At 39.6% G+C, this 16,829-nt stretch overlaps 1 non-coding gene across 1 annotated transcript; it reads right to left on the minus strand.

The window, feature by feature from the left end:
• Positions 1–12,311: 12,311 nt before the first annotated feature.
• LOC114380639 lies at positions 12,312–12,418 on the minus strand. Its single transcript, XR_003659813.1, has one exon. It is a non-coding gene; the product is annotated as a small nucleolar RNA R71 (small nucleolar RNA).
• Positions 12,419–16,829: the final 4,411 nt, after the last annotated feature.

The following is a 16,829-nucleotide window of genomic DNA, read 5'->3' on the forward strand; positions in this document are numbered from 1 at the left end:
GTGAACCTCTTTTGCATGTCTTGAATGCTTTCATTTGCATTCATCCTAAATAGTTCATATTCATGAGTTAATGTGTTTATCCTAGATCTTTTAACATCTGTTGTGCCTTCATGTGTTACTTGTAAAGTGTCCCACATTTCCTTAGCACTCTTACAATTTGAAACCCTGAATATTCATCCATTCCCAGGGCAGATGTAATTATGTTTTTGGCTTTTAAATTATATTGTACTCACCTTCTATCCTCTTCAGACCATCTATCTCTAGGTTTTTCTATTGTTGTGCTTCCACTTGTTGTGCTTCCATCTATTGTGGTTCTTTCTACTATGGTGGGTATATAAGGCCCTATTTCTATGGCTTCCCAAATATTTAAGTCTATTGCCTCAATAAAAATTTGCATTCGGGTTTTCCAGTAGTGGTAACCCTCTCCATTAAAGATTGGAGGTCTATTTATTGAATTTCCTTCTGGAAATAAGAAGTTTGTTGAGGCCATTATTCTTGAAGCTTCTAAACTTTATACTAGAATGAAGCTCTGATACCACTTGTTAGACAAGTGGCCTCAGATATCTTAAGAAGGGGGGTTGAATTAAGATATTGCAAACTATTGCCCCAATTAAAAATTCTATTTCAATTTCAATGCAAGTTGCAAGTTCCCTTAAAAATGAACTTTTAAATAATGATTCAAATAGAACAATTTGAATGTAAATATAAAGCAATAATAAAAGAGTTTAAGGGAAGAGAAAATGCAAACTCGGATTTATACTGGTTCGGCCACACCCTTGTGCCTACGTCCAGTCCCCAAGCAACCCGCTTGAGAGTTCCATTATCTTGTAAAATCCTTTTACAAGTTCTGAACACACAAGGACAATCCTTCCTTTGTGTTCAGATTTCTTTACAACAAGAGACCCTCGGTCTCCCAATCCCCTTTCAGAATTTAGAAAGAAGAGAAGAATAAATCTCTCTTGAAAGAGATAGATTTTACAATCTGAGCACTCAATTAATTCCTTATTGAATTGCAAGTGTATTGGCCAAGGAATTCTTAAGAGGATGAAGTGTTTTTGCCCTTTGAGAGAATAAGACTTTTTGTTATGAAAAACTCTTATCAAATTAGTGTTTCAAGTCACATACATATAGAACTTTGGTGGCCATATAAAAACCATTTGAAAATATGTGACTCTTAGAAATAATGTTTTGAAAATCTCCTCTGGTAATCGATTACAAGATTTGTGTAATCGATTACAAGTTTTAAAATTTGAATTAAAACGTTTATTAATTGCTGGTAATCGATTACCAATATTGTGTAATCGATTACACAATCTAAAATTTGAATTCAAATTCTTTTAATAGCTGTTGTAAACCATTTTTTTGCCACTGGTAATCGATTACATCCTCCAGTAATCGATTACCAGAGAGTAAATCTCTTGAAAAACACTTTTTAACTTAAATTACTTGGCCAAACCTTTTGTTATTTCAATTAGGAATTCCCTTCCTAAAATACTAGTGATCATCTTGATGTTGTGTGTTGTATTCTTGAATCATTGTCTTGAATTAAATTTGAAAAGCGCATTTGCATCAAATCATCATGATCATCATCAAAACATCAAAGTCATTTGCTTCTACAGTTGAAAAGTTTCTAAAAAAATACTTCCCCAAGTCAAAGATTGTAGAAAGGAAGGCTGCTATCTCATCATTCCACCAATTCCCAGATGAATCCCTAAGTAAAGCATTAGAGAGATTTCAAGGTTTGTTAAGGAAGACTCCCGCTCATGTACTCTCTGAGCCAACTCAGTTGAATATATTCATAGATGGGCTGAGACCACAATCCAAATAGTTGTTAGATGCTTCAGCAGGAGGAAAGATAAAGCTGAAGACCCCTGAGGAGGCAACTGAGTTGATTGATTGAAAATATGTCTGCCAATGATCATGCTATTTTACATGATAGAATGCATCAGCCCACCAAGAAGAGCTTATTGGAGTTATCATCACAAGACGTTGTGTTTGCACAAAATAAGTTGCTTTCTAAGCAACTTGAGATCTTAACAGAAACAATTGGTAAGTTGCCAACTAAATTTTCTACTGGTCAACCTTCACAGTCTTCTATTTTGTAGGTTACAGGTTGTACCATTTGTGGTGGTGCTCATGAATCCGGCCATTGTATTCCTTTTGAAGAACAAACGTAGGAAGTTAGTTACATGGGAAATCAACAAAGGCAATGACACAACCAAGGAGGATTCTCAGGTTTCTAGCAAGGTCCCTACAATCAGCAAGGACAATGGAGATCACACCATGGTAATCAATTCAATAAGGACCAGGGTGGACCTTCCAACAGACCGCCTCAATAAGGGCCTAATATTTTCCAAAGGACTGCCAAACTAGAAGAAACCCTGGCTCAATTCATGCAAGTGACCATGTCCAACCATAAGAGTACTGAGTCAGCCCTGAAAAACCTTGAGATTTAGGTGGGTCAACTGGCCAAGCAGTTAGCTGAGAAGTCATCCAACAACTTTGGGGAAAATACTGAGAAGAATCCTAAAGAAGAGTGTAAAGTTGTTGTAACAAGAAGCAGGAAGCTTGTGGCGGCTGAGGATAAGGATGTTGTTGCTTTGATGAAGAAAGTTGCTTTGAAGGACACTACTGTTAAAAAAAGAATGAGGTAACAGATGCAATGAGTCAGAGGAGGGAAAAAAAATAATGGTCGAAGAGAAAGAAATAAAAGACCAAGAAAAAGAAATAGAGGTAGGAAAAGACAAAGAAAAAGAAGAAAAAGAAAATTTGAAAAAAATAAAGATGAAGAAAAGAGTAGGAGTGAAAAAGAAAAAGAAAAGAGGAAAGAAAAAGCTTCAGATAAGGGTACAAAAGTGCCATATCCCGTAGTACCTTCTAAGAAAGATAAGGACCATCATCTGGTGAGATTCCTAGACATTTTTAGGAAACTGGAAATAACTATGTCCTTTGGAGAAGCTTTGCAGTAAATGCCACTCTACTCAAAGTTTTTGAAAGATATGTTGACAAGGAAGCACAAATACATTCATCAGGAGAATATCATTGTGGAAGGCAACTGCACTGCTGTGATATAGAAGATCCTTCCACCAAAACACAAGGACCCTAGAAGTGTGACTATTCCTTGTTCAATAGGTGAAGTCATAGTGGGAAAGGCTCTCATTGACTTGGGAGCCAGTATCAACTTAATGCCACTCTCCATGTGTAGAAGGTTGGGAGAGTTGGAAATCATGCCCACCAGAATGACTTTACAGCTTGCTGATCGATCCATCACAAGGCCTTACGGGGTAATTGAAGATGTTCTGATAAGAGTTAAGCAGATGGTCTTTCCAGTTGACTTCGTGGCCATGGATGTGGAGGAAGATCATGAGGTTCCCATCATTTTGGGATGTCCCTTTATGTTAACTGCAAGTTATGTAGTTGACATGGGCAGAAAGACATTGGAAATGGGTTTTGAAGATCAGAATATCAATTTTGATCTATTTGAAGAAGAAAAGCCTATGTCAGATCAGAATGTCTGCTTGCAAGTGATGGAGGGTGGTAAGGAGGTCCTAAAGTTAAAGGACAAAGTGGATATCACCTATTGAGGTAAAAGCATCAAGCTAATGACGTTAAAGAAGGGCTTCCTGGGAGGCAACCCAATTTTAATTCTGTTATTTTGTTTTTCTTGCATGGTATAAGTTAGAACTTACTTCATAATCATTAGATAGGGGTATATTAGCTTGTTTGAATCATAGATATAGGGGTTTTTCTTGAAAGAGGACTGAGTTTTAACTTAGAAATTTTTTTTCTGAAAAACAGTCATCTCGCTAAGCACAACCCCCCCTGGCTGAGCGCATGTTTACAATGCGCTAAGCGCGTCGTCATGGCACTAAGCGCATCAACCCCTACATCTTTAGATACTTGGGCTCGCTAAGCTGGCCATGGGCGAGCTTAGCCCAATTCAACTCGATCTGAATTGGGCAAAGCGAGAGTACAGTCGCTAAGCGCATCATGTATAGTGGCCAAGCGCAATCACCTTGCGCTAAGCCCCATTCTTTGTGGCCTAGATAGCGCTAAGCGCGCACTTATGCGCTAAGCGCATACCCCTCTGCATGTAGCATGAAGTATATCAACTAAGCTGGCCATGAGCCCGGCTTAGTGAGAGTTGCAGGAATTTTCATCTGCACAACTCGTTGGGTGCGTCTTTTTGTGCTAAGCCCAGTGCTAAAAAAATTGAATTTCAAAATTTGGGCTTGGTTCAGCGAAATGACCCGCTAAGCGAGTGTATTGAGAAACCAAACGTCTCTCACTACCGCTTAGCGGCCGCACTCGCTAAGCGAGTTGGTCGAAAAATAGATAAGTGAGTGTAACAGCAGTTACACTCACATTCACTCAGATTTTCTAAAACGCATCTCCTGCAACCTCTCTCTCCCAAATATTTGCGCATTGCATTTGTGCATTCTTCGTGCATCTTCTATTAATCTTCACGAAGCACTTCTGATCTAAGTAAGTTCCTCATTTCATTTATGCTTTTGCTTTTGTTAATACCTTAGGATAGAAGACATTAGGTTAGCAATTTAATTTTTAGGATTATTTTGTAAATAGAATAGATAAAAATTAGGACTTTATGAAGGAATGTATTGTGTAGGTAATTTTGATGGTTTTGCATGTTTGATAGGTGCCTTTTAGAGGCCTAAAAAGGGAAGAAAACGAAGTTCATTTTCTGCCTTTTTCTGAAAAACGTGACGAACTCGCTAAGCACGGCTGAGGCACTAAGCAAGTTCATCAAAAGTGCGTGAATGTATGCATTTCCAGGAAAACTCGCTAAGCCAGTTGTGGTGCGCTAAGCGAGTTCATCTTTTCAGATGAATGTTCATCATCTGGTATGAACATGGCTAAGCGACAGCTTTGTGTGCTAAGCCATCAAAGCTCGAAAAGAGACAACACAACAGCTAAGCGAGTGTCATCTCGCTAAGCCTAAGTAACTTAGAAAAAAAAATATGGGAAGGCCGCCTCGCGCTAAGCCAAGCTGATTTGAGCTAAGCGAAATTCCATGCGGCAAGTGATTGGCTAAGCGAGTCTAATGCGCTAAGCCAAATCACTTAGACAATTTTGTGAAGTTTTGGTGCGCTAAACGCCACTATTGTGGGCTAAGTGCTATTCAGTGCGGCCTTGACTCGGCTAAGCGTGACCTTGTTGCGCTAAGACACTGTGTGAAATAACTTGCTCTTGGCTAAGCGAGTGCCTACCTCGCTAAGCCAATTATGCAGAAAAAAATTTCTATCATAATTGGCTAAGCATTCCCCTGTTGTGCTAAGCCATAGTGTTATATTTCTGAGGGCGTGCTAAGCAAGATATATCCCGCTAAGCGCCCATAGTTAATTTCAGCTTTTATTTTCTGTTTTTGAACTTGAATAAATTTTGGTCTAATGTGAATTTTAGGTTCTTTTTACAGATGGCATCCAGGAAAAGGAAAAGCACTGCTTTCAGGCCTCAAGCTTAGTATGATACCAGGAGATTCCAATCCTTAGAAGCCTGGAATCGATATACATATAACATTCTAGACTGGAGGATCCTTCCAGAAAGGAATGTTAAGATTTATCATACTGAGTTTGACGAGTTTAAGGCAGAGTTGGAGAGGCGTAACCTACACAAACGCCTCGCCAACCTTCAGGAGGAAAGCATAGATGTGGTGGTGGTTAAAGAATTCTATGCCAACTTATACAGCCTGGAAGACCAGAGCCCTAAGCAAGTGAGGGTGAGAGGACACTTAATTAGGATTGATGTCGACAGCCTGAATACCTTCTTAGAGACCCCAGTAGTTTTGGAGGAGGGCGAGACACTGCCTACCTATTCCAAATTTACGAAGATGAAGATTGATCCTCAAGAGTTTGCTGCCCGTCTCTACATCCCTGGTAGGGGTTTTGTGTTGAATACAGAGGGCCATCCTAGGAAGCTTCTGAGGAAAGATCTCTCCACTCTTGCAAAGACATGGAGTGTCCTCTTCTATAGCAACCTGACTCTTACTTCCCACACCTCTGATCTTAATATGGACAGAGCCAGGTTGGTTTACGGCTTAGTCACAGGCATGGACATGAATATCGGAGCCCTAATCTCAGGTCAGATTTCTACCATTGCCTAGAGTAACTCCTTTAGGCTCGAATTTCCAGCCTTGATCACAGCCTTATGTGGAGCTAGAGGAGTTACCTTTGATAGTCTGACCTATGAGAGCCTGAGCCCAGCCATTAACTTGGCCTTTATTAAGAAAAACTGTTGGAATATGGATGATCTGACAGTTAACTTCAGAGGGGCCAAGAAGGTAAGGGCTCAACCAGTAGATGTTCCTTCTTCTTCTACAATGAGTTGCTAATTATAACAGGTTTGGTCTCATTGTCCTCCAAGAATACATACCTTAGATGCGCTGGAAGGGTCTTTAATTCTACTTTGAGCTTTTCTTTTGGTCTATTGTTTTCCAATTCTTCAAACATCACATGACCAATAGATTCATCGTCTGGATCCCCCAGCTCTTCAATACAAGCTAGCATTCTTTTTCCATCTTCATTGACTAGGCATTCTATCACATATTCAAATTCTTTCTCCCCAAGTGTCTGTAATACCATGGTTGAGGCTGTTAATTCCATCTCCTGCTCCGATATTTCTGCTTCAAACCAATCCTCACCATCATCTGGGTGTTTTATTGCTTCAATTAAGTTAAAAGAGATCTTTTGATCCTCTACATTTAGTTCCAATTTACCTTTACCCATGTCTAAAACACAACTAGCAACTGGCAGGCAAGGTTGTCCCAGAATGATTGATCCCTCATGATCTTCATGCCTTTCTTCTTTGATAGTCAGTTGATGAGAACATGTGTTAACTTGGAAATTGTCTTCTTGTTGAGTGTGTGTTTGTAAGCACTGTTCACGTTGTTGCGTTTTCTCCTCATCTTCTTCTAAATCATGCTCATTCACAGGGCTTTCCTCTTGAGTGTCAACCTCTACAATCTCTTCTTCTCTTCTGCTCATAGCTTGAGTCACTTCTTCTACCAGCTTACCAACCTGAATTTCTGCACTTTTAAATGCCCGTTGAATAGATCCAATTGTATCCTTTAATTGCATTAACAAAATGTCCAGATTGAAACTCCTTCCTGCAGGTAATTTAGCTCATTTGGAAGAATAAGCTCAATCCTTTGATTCAACATCATGAAGATTATTAAGTTTGTTAGTCGGATAATACGATTAACTTTTGTCTAAGAAACCTGTGTAAATTGTATATAACTCCTCTCATTTATGGTCATTTTGTATTGTTGTAATTACTTTTTGTTAAATATAGGTAATAAGTACTGAGTATCCCCATTTTGTGTATTTAATGATAATTCCTTTTCAATTTCAGGCTAATTAGGCAAGTTTGGTGGAAGTGTTGATTTTGAGCCACTCGTTAAGCAAATTCTCTGGCTCAGCGAGCCATCCGCTAAGCACAGCAGTTCATGGCTAAGTGCATAGAAGATCCTGGAAGCATATGAGTTGTCATAATGCGCTCAGCGAGAATCAATTAGCTAAGTGCATCGCTTGCACCTCCAAGATGAGCGAAGAAGAGGCTTGCTAAGCCAAATGTCGCTTAATTGGCTAAGCGAACCAGAATTTGGCTGAGCGAACGACCAAAAATTAGCAACACTATTTAAAGCCTGAAATCAAAAATGGAAAAGGGGAGTTCTCAATTTTTGGCATTTTCTCTGTTCTTGGAAGCATTCATCTGAGTGGCTGAGTGGCGGAGAGAACTTCTGGTGTGAAGATCTTGAGGGACAGCAGAGATTGAAGAGGAAGTTATCTTGCAGAGTATTGTATGAGAGTTTCAGTGATTGTGAGGTTTCTAGAGGTGACGGAGAGATCCTCACCACTTGTACTTCTGAATCTTTCATTTTCTCTTTTTCATCTTTGTAAGATAAGCTTCCCAGCTATGGAGAGCTAAATTCTCAGTTGGTTCTTCCTATGGGGTACTTGATGTAAATACTTTTATATCTATCTAATGATGTTGCATGTGTTCTCTATGCTATTAGTACTTCATTTTAGTATGCTTTTTCCTTGATCACGTAGATGCATGCTCAATTAGGGTCATTCAACATTGGGAAATGGTTTGATCCTTAGAACTTGATAGGACAGAACTAGTTTATCATATTTTCATGAGGGATCGGGGTACGGTAACCTAGTTGTTGGTATGTATGTCTTAATGCAGTTCTGGTCAAGTTTAGTCCAATAAGAGGGATCTGAGGACGAAACTTGATTAGGATTAGGCTAAACATGCACAAGACATCAGGGTTTAGCAGTCTAGGAGACAACATAGAACACAGGAACGTTGTTAGGTAGAGAACATCTTTAGTAGCATCAGTCGCCCAGTAGGAAGACCAACTTGTTGACCATCTGCCTTCACACCCACCACTGCTCACCTTTTTTTTACTTACCTTTGATTAGTTAGTTTACACACATCTCCATACTACACACAAACCTTTTACAACAAGACGCTTATTTACTGAACCACAGCTTTACCAAGTAAAACAAGTTCCCCGAGAGTTCGATACTCGGTTCTTACCGTTTTATACTACTTACGCGATCCGGTGCACTTGCCGGTCGTCGAACAAAAGACATTTGGGAGATAGATCGGTAAAATAGGTTTGTCATCGTGAGACATCAAGGGCAAGTATTCTAACAGATGTGGGTAGGATAAATTCACCTGATTGATAGAGAAAAATCACAAATAATACATCTTAGGCAAATAAGACATGCTAGGTCCTAACATTCTCATCCCATTGAATTCCCTATTATTTATTTTGTTTTCTATTAATAGTTATTATTTTATACTTTGTTTTTTTAAATTTATCTTTTATACCTCATCTTATCTTTTTCTCTTATAAATTTGAAATTATCCAACACAAGTACAAAACAAAGTCCCTGTGGAAATCGACAGTCAGACTTTCGAGTCTTTATTACTTAGACATTTAGTACATTTGCCAACGAGTTAACAAGTTTTTGGTGCCGTTGTCGAGGACCTTGTTCTTCATACTTGGTTGCCATACATTTTCAATTTGTAAGTATTAATTCTTCTATAGTCTTTATTTTACAATTTTTAATCATTATTTTTCTTCTATAATTTGCACGATTGTGCTTGTTTTTGTGTATGCGAGGCAGAACTGCAATTGAAGATTTAGCTCCACTTAATCCATAAATTGAAGCCACTTGCAGGCGTAACAACGTTGCAAGAAAAAGAAGAGCAAGAAATACAAGGGAGCAGGCAACCCTCACCTCCACTCTCTTCACAAAGCTACTATCAAATGGAAGAGGAGCATACACGACGAGCGACACTAAAGGACTACTCTAGTACAACTAACCCGTAATTCTTCACCAGTATTACAAGGCCAGAGGTTCAAGCAGCCAACATATCTTATCCTCACTCTTTCATATAGTTGATACAAGGAAACCTCTTCCACAGTCTACCAAATGAGGATCCTTATGTTCACCTCGCCACCTACATAGAAATCTATAACACGATGAAGATAACCAGTGTTCCCAAGAATGCCATACGCCTCAATCTCTTTTCTTTTTCTTTGGCATGGGAAGCAAAAAGGTGGTTACATTCCTTCAAAGGCAATAGCTTTAGGACATGAGAAGAAGTTTTCAAAAAGTTCTTAAAAAAATACTTCCCAAAGTCAAAGATTGTCGAGGGAAAGATGGAAATTGATGTGCCATCATTTTCTTATATTTTCTAAACCCTTTTTGCACCATTTTAATTATTGATTGGTATTAATTGTCAATTAATTAGGCAGTTTTATTATTTGGGCTCATTTAGCTAATTTGATGTTTTTAATCTAATTTCAGGAATTAATGAAACATTGGGCTTAATCCGGATTTTGGTTGTGGACTTGAAGAGGGCAAATAAAGAAGCGCTTACCTTAGTTAATTTCTAATTAGGAAATTTCGCAATTTTATTTTATGTTGTTCAGTGTTTATTTCGTTTTGGGCCAGAGTATTGTAATAGGGCCCAGTGACTTTGAGTGACTCTTTTTAAATAGCTGCCTTGGGATTCGTGCAGGGCATTCTATTCTGTTATGCTATTCATTATTCAGAGCTTGGTTTTAGGGTTTTCGTTTTTCTGTTTTGACGTTTCTGAGTTCGTAATGCAATTTTACGTTTTCTGCTTCTAATTACAATTTCGTTCTTGTTTCTTCTTCTACTCTCATTTACGTTTCTGTTCCATTTTACATTTCTGTTTGTTTACGTTTCTGTTCATTTACGTTTCCGTTCATTTACGTTTCTGCTTCATGTTTCAATTGCATTCTCTGTTTGAATCCATGGAAGGCTAGATTTTCTGGTGTTGTTTCCTTTTGAGGACGAAGCCCAACTCTCTTTGAGGTTTCGTTTGTAATGTGGTTTCCTGGCAGTTTTCCCTTCACCAATTATCCCAATTTCGTGAATATTAATCAGTGCACGCTTCGTGTTCGATTAATTGCCTCTGAGCCTAACTTGCATTCATGCTTAATGGATGAAGGGCTAACTGGTGTATGTGGTGCCTAATCACGTATTGAAACCCTAAGTTGATTTTCGCTTAGTAAATTGAAATAGGGTTGGATTAAGTGGTTGACTGTTAGGGACGAATTCTCCATAACCCAGGATAAGAGAGTGGCTTCTGAATCAGAGGAAACAACCCGTTTTTAATATTAGTAGTTTCGTATTCCATTTTATTTGTCTGCTCTTTAATTACCAAACAACCAACCCCCCCCCCCATCGTTACTGTTACTGCAAGTATATTATGAACATTTGGCTTGTCACTGCTCGTTGGGAAACGAACTAGGATCACTTTCTAGTTACTGCATTTTCATGTTTATTTGATTCGGGTACGGCCTCGATCAAATTTGGCGCCGTTGCCGGGGAGCAGTGTCCAAAGGTTCATAATAGCTAGCTAGTGCTGTGTGTTTAATCCTTTCGTGTTTTATGTTTAATTGTTAGTATTGTGTTAGTATGTGTGTTAGTGTTGTTTAGTGTCCTGGTATTTTGTTTAATGTGTGTTCTGTTTCAGTTTTCCCATTAAGCGTTTCCCCTGTTTCAGTCTTGTGTGTTTTGCTGTGAAGATTGTGCTTGAAAACAGAGTAGTAGTAGAAATCAATTAGAGACGGATTTTAGCGACCACCCATGCTGAATTAATTGGGATTTTTTGTTTTAGTATCTAGGGTTGTTATTTTTGGCTGAATTTTTTTGTGGTAACTTCTTTTAATCCATATTTTGTGGGAAAAATAGCTAGAGCCTTTAGTTTGGTCAGATTTGAAAGTTCCAAAAAACTAGCAAATTTTGTGTTTGTCAAAACTTCAAACGGCCATAACTTTTGCTCCGGTTATCAGAATCGCAATTATTATATATGCATTTGGGGTAGAAAAAAATTTCCTACGCCGTGGCAGCCTGCCGTAGGCTGGCTGAGGTCTCCATCGTCAAAAAAAAGCGATTCTGTCAAAAGTTTTTTATTTTTCAAGTTTTATTCACTTATTTTTCTTAACCTACCATTTTTAGCTTTCATAGTTAGACTTTGAATTTTTGTCTGAAATTTTTTGTGCTATCTTCTCATCATTTTATAGGGTTGCTCACAAAATTTCAAGTCATTTGGATATCATTTGAGGGTAGCTGTAGTTCAAACCTACACCTTTATTTACATGACAAGGCAACTAGTTGTGTGCATGCTGAATGTAGTGTATGACTAGAGGCAATCCATCTGACTTACAACCCTTTGATCCTGAGATAGATAGGACATTTCATAGATTAGTTAGGCATCATTTTATACCTTTTGATCATTCTGAGCATTCCATAACTGGTGAATCTGTGCATTCTGTTATTGGTGATTTTGAACATCCTGATCTTGAGCATTATAATTTTGAGCATTCTGATTCTGAGCATTCTGATTTTGCACATTCTGAGAACATGGCACAACCTCCACCTCGTGAGAGGACTCTAAGGGAAATGGCTGCACCTGATTTCACCTACGAAAGCTTGTGCATCCAATACCCTGATGAGGATGTCCCATATGTTCTTAAAACTGGACTGATTCATTTGCTTCCAAAGTTTCATGGCCTTGCAGGTGAAGACCCGCACAAACATTTGAAGGAATTTCATATTGTCTGCTCCACCATGAATCCCCCAGATGTCCAAGAGGATCACATATTTCTGAAGGCTTTTCCTCATTCATTAGAGGGAGTGGCAAAGGATTGGCTGTATTACCTTGCTCCAAGGTCCATCACGAGCTGGGATGACCTTAAGAGAGTATTCTTAGAAAAAATTTTCCCTGCTTCCAGGACCACAGCCATCAGGAAGGATATCTCAGGTATTAGACAACTCAGTGGAGAGAGCCTGTATGAGTACTGGGAGAGATTTAAGAAACTATGTGCCAGTTGCCCTCACCATCAGATTTCAGAACAGCTTCTTCTCCAATATTTTTATGAAGGACTCAGTAATATGGAGAGAAGTATGATAGATGCTGCCAGTGGTGGAGCCCTTGGAGACATGACTCCTGCTGAAGCCAGAAATTTAATTGAGAAGATGGCCTCCAACTCCCAGCAGTTTAGTGCCAGAAATGATGCCATAGTCATTAGAGGAGTGCATGAGGTAGCTACAAACCCATCTGCATCATCTGAAACTAAGAAACTTGAAGGCAAACTGGATGCGTTGGTCAACTTGGTAACCCAGCTGGCCTTGAATCAGAAATTTGTACCTGTCGCAAGGGTTTGTGGTTTGTGCTCCTCTGCTGACCACCATACAGACCTTTGCCCTTCCATGCAGCAACCTGGAGCAATTGAGCAGCCTGAAGCTTATGCTGCAAATATTTACAATAGACCTCCTCAACCTCAGCAGCAAAATCAACCACAGCAGAACAATTATGACCTTTCCAGCAACAGATACAACCCTGGATGGAGGAATCACCCTAACCTCAGATGGTCCAGCCCTCAACAACAACAACAACAGCCTGCTCCTTCCTTCCAAAATGCTGCTGGCCCAAGCAGACCATACATTCCTCCACCAATCCAACAACAGCAACAACCCCAGAAACAGCCAACAGTTGAGGCCCCTCCACAACCTTCCCTCGAAGAACTTGTGAGGCAAATGACTATGCAGAACATGCAGTTTCAGCAAGAGGCCAGAGCCTCCATTCAGAGCTTAACCAATCAGATGGGACAATTGGCTACCCAATTGAATCAACAACAGTCCCAGAATTCTGACAAGCTGCCTTCTCAAGCTGTCCAAAATCCCAAAAATGTCAGTGCCATTTCATTGAGGTCGGGAAAGCAATGTCAAGGACCTCAACCCGTAGCACCTTCCTCATCTGCAAATGAACCTGCCAAACTTCACTCTATTCCAGAAAAAGGTGATGACAAAAATTTACCTAACAATTTCTGTGCAGGTGAATCTTCTTCCACAGGTAATTCTGATTTGCAGAAGCAGCACATTCCCCCTCTTCCATTCCCTCCAAGAGCAGTTTCCAACAAAAAAATGGAAGAGGCAGAGAAAGAGATCTTGGAAACGTTTAGAAAGGTAGAGGTAAACATACCTCTGTTGGATGCAATAAAGCAAATTCCAAGATATGCCAAATTCTTGAAGGAGCTGTGCACTAATAAGCGGAAGCTTAAAGGAAGTGAACGGATTAGCATGGGCAGAAATGTCTCCGCATTGATTGGTAAATATGTTCCTCAAATTCCTGAAAAATGCAAAGATCCAGGTACATTCAGCATACCTTGTATCATAGGGAATAGTAAGTTTGACAATGCCATGCTAGATTTAGGAGCTTCTGTTAGTGTTATGCCTCTGTCTATTTTTAATTCTCTATCTCTAGGTCCCTTGCAGTCAACTGATGTGGTAATTCATTTAGCTAACAGAAGTGTTGCCTATCCTGTTGGTTTCATAGAAGATGTCTTAGTTAGAGTTGGTGAACTGATTTTCCCTGTTGATTTTTATATCTTGAATATGGAAGATGGATTTTCTCAAGGATCAGTTCCCATCATTCTAGGCAGACCCTTTATGAAAACTGCTAGAACTAAGATAGATGTTTATGCAGGCACACTGTCCATGGAGTTTGGTGATATAACTGTTCATTTTAATATTCTGGATGCTATGAAATACCCATCTGAAGATCTTTCTGTATTTCGTGCTGAAATAATTGACCATGTTGTTGATGAATACATGACTGATCTTTATTCTAATCTGCATGCCTCTCACTCTTCATACATTGAGTCTGAAATTGTACTTGATCATATGTCTGAATTTGATGCTGAGAGTGAATCTGAGAGTGATATTGATTGCATGCCTGGTGGTGGTGTTTTACCTCTTGAGATTGATTTTATAGAGTCAGATAGGACTAACCATGTTTCAGGAAGTACACATACCTCTGACTTTCTTTATGAGGTCAAGGCTGAGAAACCATCTCTTTCTACCACTGTCCAGCCGACCACACTAGAATTGAAGCCTCTGCCATCAAATTTAAAATACGCTTACTTGGATGATAGCAAGAGTTTTCCAGTGATTATATCTGCCTCCCTTGCTAATGAGCAAGAGGAGAAGTTGTTGTCAGTTCTCAAGAAGCATAAGAAGGCTATAGGCTGGACCCTGGCGGACATTCCTGATATTAGCCCATCCACATGTATGCATCGAATAAATTTAGAGGATGGAGCTAAACCAGTAAGACAGCCACAGAGAAGACTCAACCCGGTGATTCTTGATGTAGTGAAGAAGGAGATAACCAAGCTTTTGCAAGCTGGAATCATTTATCCTATCTCCGACAGCCAATGGGTGAGTCCCGTCCAGGTAGTCCCGAAAAAGACTGGCCTCACAGTGATCAGAAATGAGAAGGAGGAGTTGATTCCTACTCGGGTGCAGAACAGTTGGAGAGTCTGCATTGACTATAGGAGGCTGAACCAGGTTACCAAAAAGGACCATTTTCCCCTGCCATTCATTGACCAGATGCTTGAACGCCTGGCAGGTAAATCCCACTACTGTTTCCTTGATGGTTTTTCTGGTTATATGCAAATTACTATTGCTCCTGAGGATCAGGAAAAGACCACATTCACTTGCCCCTTCGGCAATTTTGCTTATAGGAGGATGCCTTTCGGTCTGTGCAATGCCCCTGGTACCTTCCAGCGGTGCATGATTAGTATTTTCAGTGATTTTTTAGAAAATTGCGTAGAGGTGTTTATGGATGATTTCACTGTATATGGATCCTCTTTTGATGGTTGTTTGAATAGTTTGGAAAAAGTTTTGAATAGATGCATTGAAACTAACCTTGTTCTAAATTTTGAAAAATGTCATTTTATGGTTGAGCAAGGTATAGTTTTAAGCCACATTATTTCCAATAAGGGCATTGAAGTAGATCCTGCAAAAATTTCTGTTATTTCACAATTGCCTTACCCCTCTTGTGTGCGAGAGGTGCGATCTTTTCTTGGTCATGCAGGATTCTACAGGCGCTTTATAAGGGATTTTAGCAAAGTAGCCCTTCCACTGTCCAACTTGTTGCAAAAGGAGGTGGAGTTTGACTTTAATGACAGATGCAAAGAGGCTTTTGATTGCCTCAAAAGAGCGTTGACTACCACCCCCATCATCCAGGTACCCGATTGGACAGCTCCTTTTGAGCTTATGTGTGATGCATCAAATTATGCATTGGGGGCTATCCTTGCTCAGAAAATTGATAAATTGCCCAGGGTGATATATTATGCTTCTAGGACTTTAGATGCTGCCCAAGCAAATTATACTACTACTGAGAAAGAGCTTCTAGCCATAGTTTTTGCTCTTGAAAAATTTCGATCTTATTTGCTTGGTACTCGCATTATTGTTTATACTGACCATGCAGCTCTAAAGTACTTGTTGAAGAAGGCTGATTCTAAGCCTAGGTTGATCCGATGGATGCTCTGGCTCCAAGAGTTTGACTTGGAGATCCGTGATAGGAGCGGAGCACAAAATCTAGTTGCTGATCATTTGAGTCGGATCGAACGTGTCTCTAATGCAGATTCACCTATTCGGGATGATTTCCCGGATGATCATTTGTATATATTGTATAGTATTTCTGACTCTCTTTCTACTCCCTGGTTTGCTAACATTTTCAATTATTTAGTTGCCTCTGTTTTTCCTCCCTTAGCATCTAAGGCCCAAAAAGATAAGATTAAAAGTGATGCTAAGCATTTTATTTGGGATGACCCCTACTTGTGGAAATTGTGCAGTGATCAGGTCATTAGACGGTGCATTCCAGATCATGAGACTGACTCAGTCCTGCAGTTCTGTCATTCTTCCGCACCGGGAGGTCATCTGGGTGTTCAAAGGACAGCTCGCAAAGTGCTTGATTGTGGTTTTTATTGGCCCACCATCTTTAAAGATGCGTGGAAGATCTGCAGCACTTGTGAGCAGTGTCAGAGAGCAGGAAATACACTTACATGGTGACAACAAATGCCTCAGCAACCTATGCTATTCTGTGAGGTGTTTGATGTCTGGGGTATAGATTTCATGGGTCCTTTTCCTGTCTCTTTTGGTTATGTTTATATTCTCCTTGCAGTTGATTATGTTTCAAAATGGGTGGAAGCCAAGCCCACTAGAACTAATGATGCTAAAGTTGTCGCAGACTTTGTCAGGTCTAATCTATTTTGCAGGTTTGGAGTACCTAAAGCAATTGTTAGTGATCAAGGAACCCATTTTTGCAACAGGACAATGCATGCCCTGCTTAAAAAGTACGGGGTGGTACACAGAGTATCCACACCATACCACCCCTAGACTAATGGACAGGCAGAAATTTCTAACAGGGAAATCAAGAGAATTCTAGAGAAGATTGTGCAGCCAAGCAGGAAA

This window comes from Glycine soja, chromosome 12 (assembly GCF_004193775.1).
Source record: "Glycine soja cultivar W05 chromosome 12, ASM419377v2, whole genome shotgun sequence".
Classification (NCBI taxonomy): Eukaryota; Viridiplantae; Streptophyta; class Magnoliopsida; order Fabales; family Fabaceae; genus Glycine; species Glycine soja.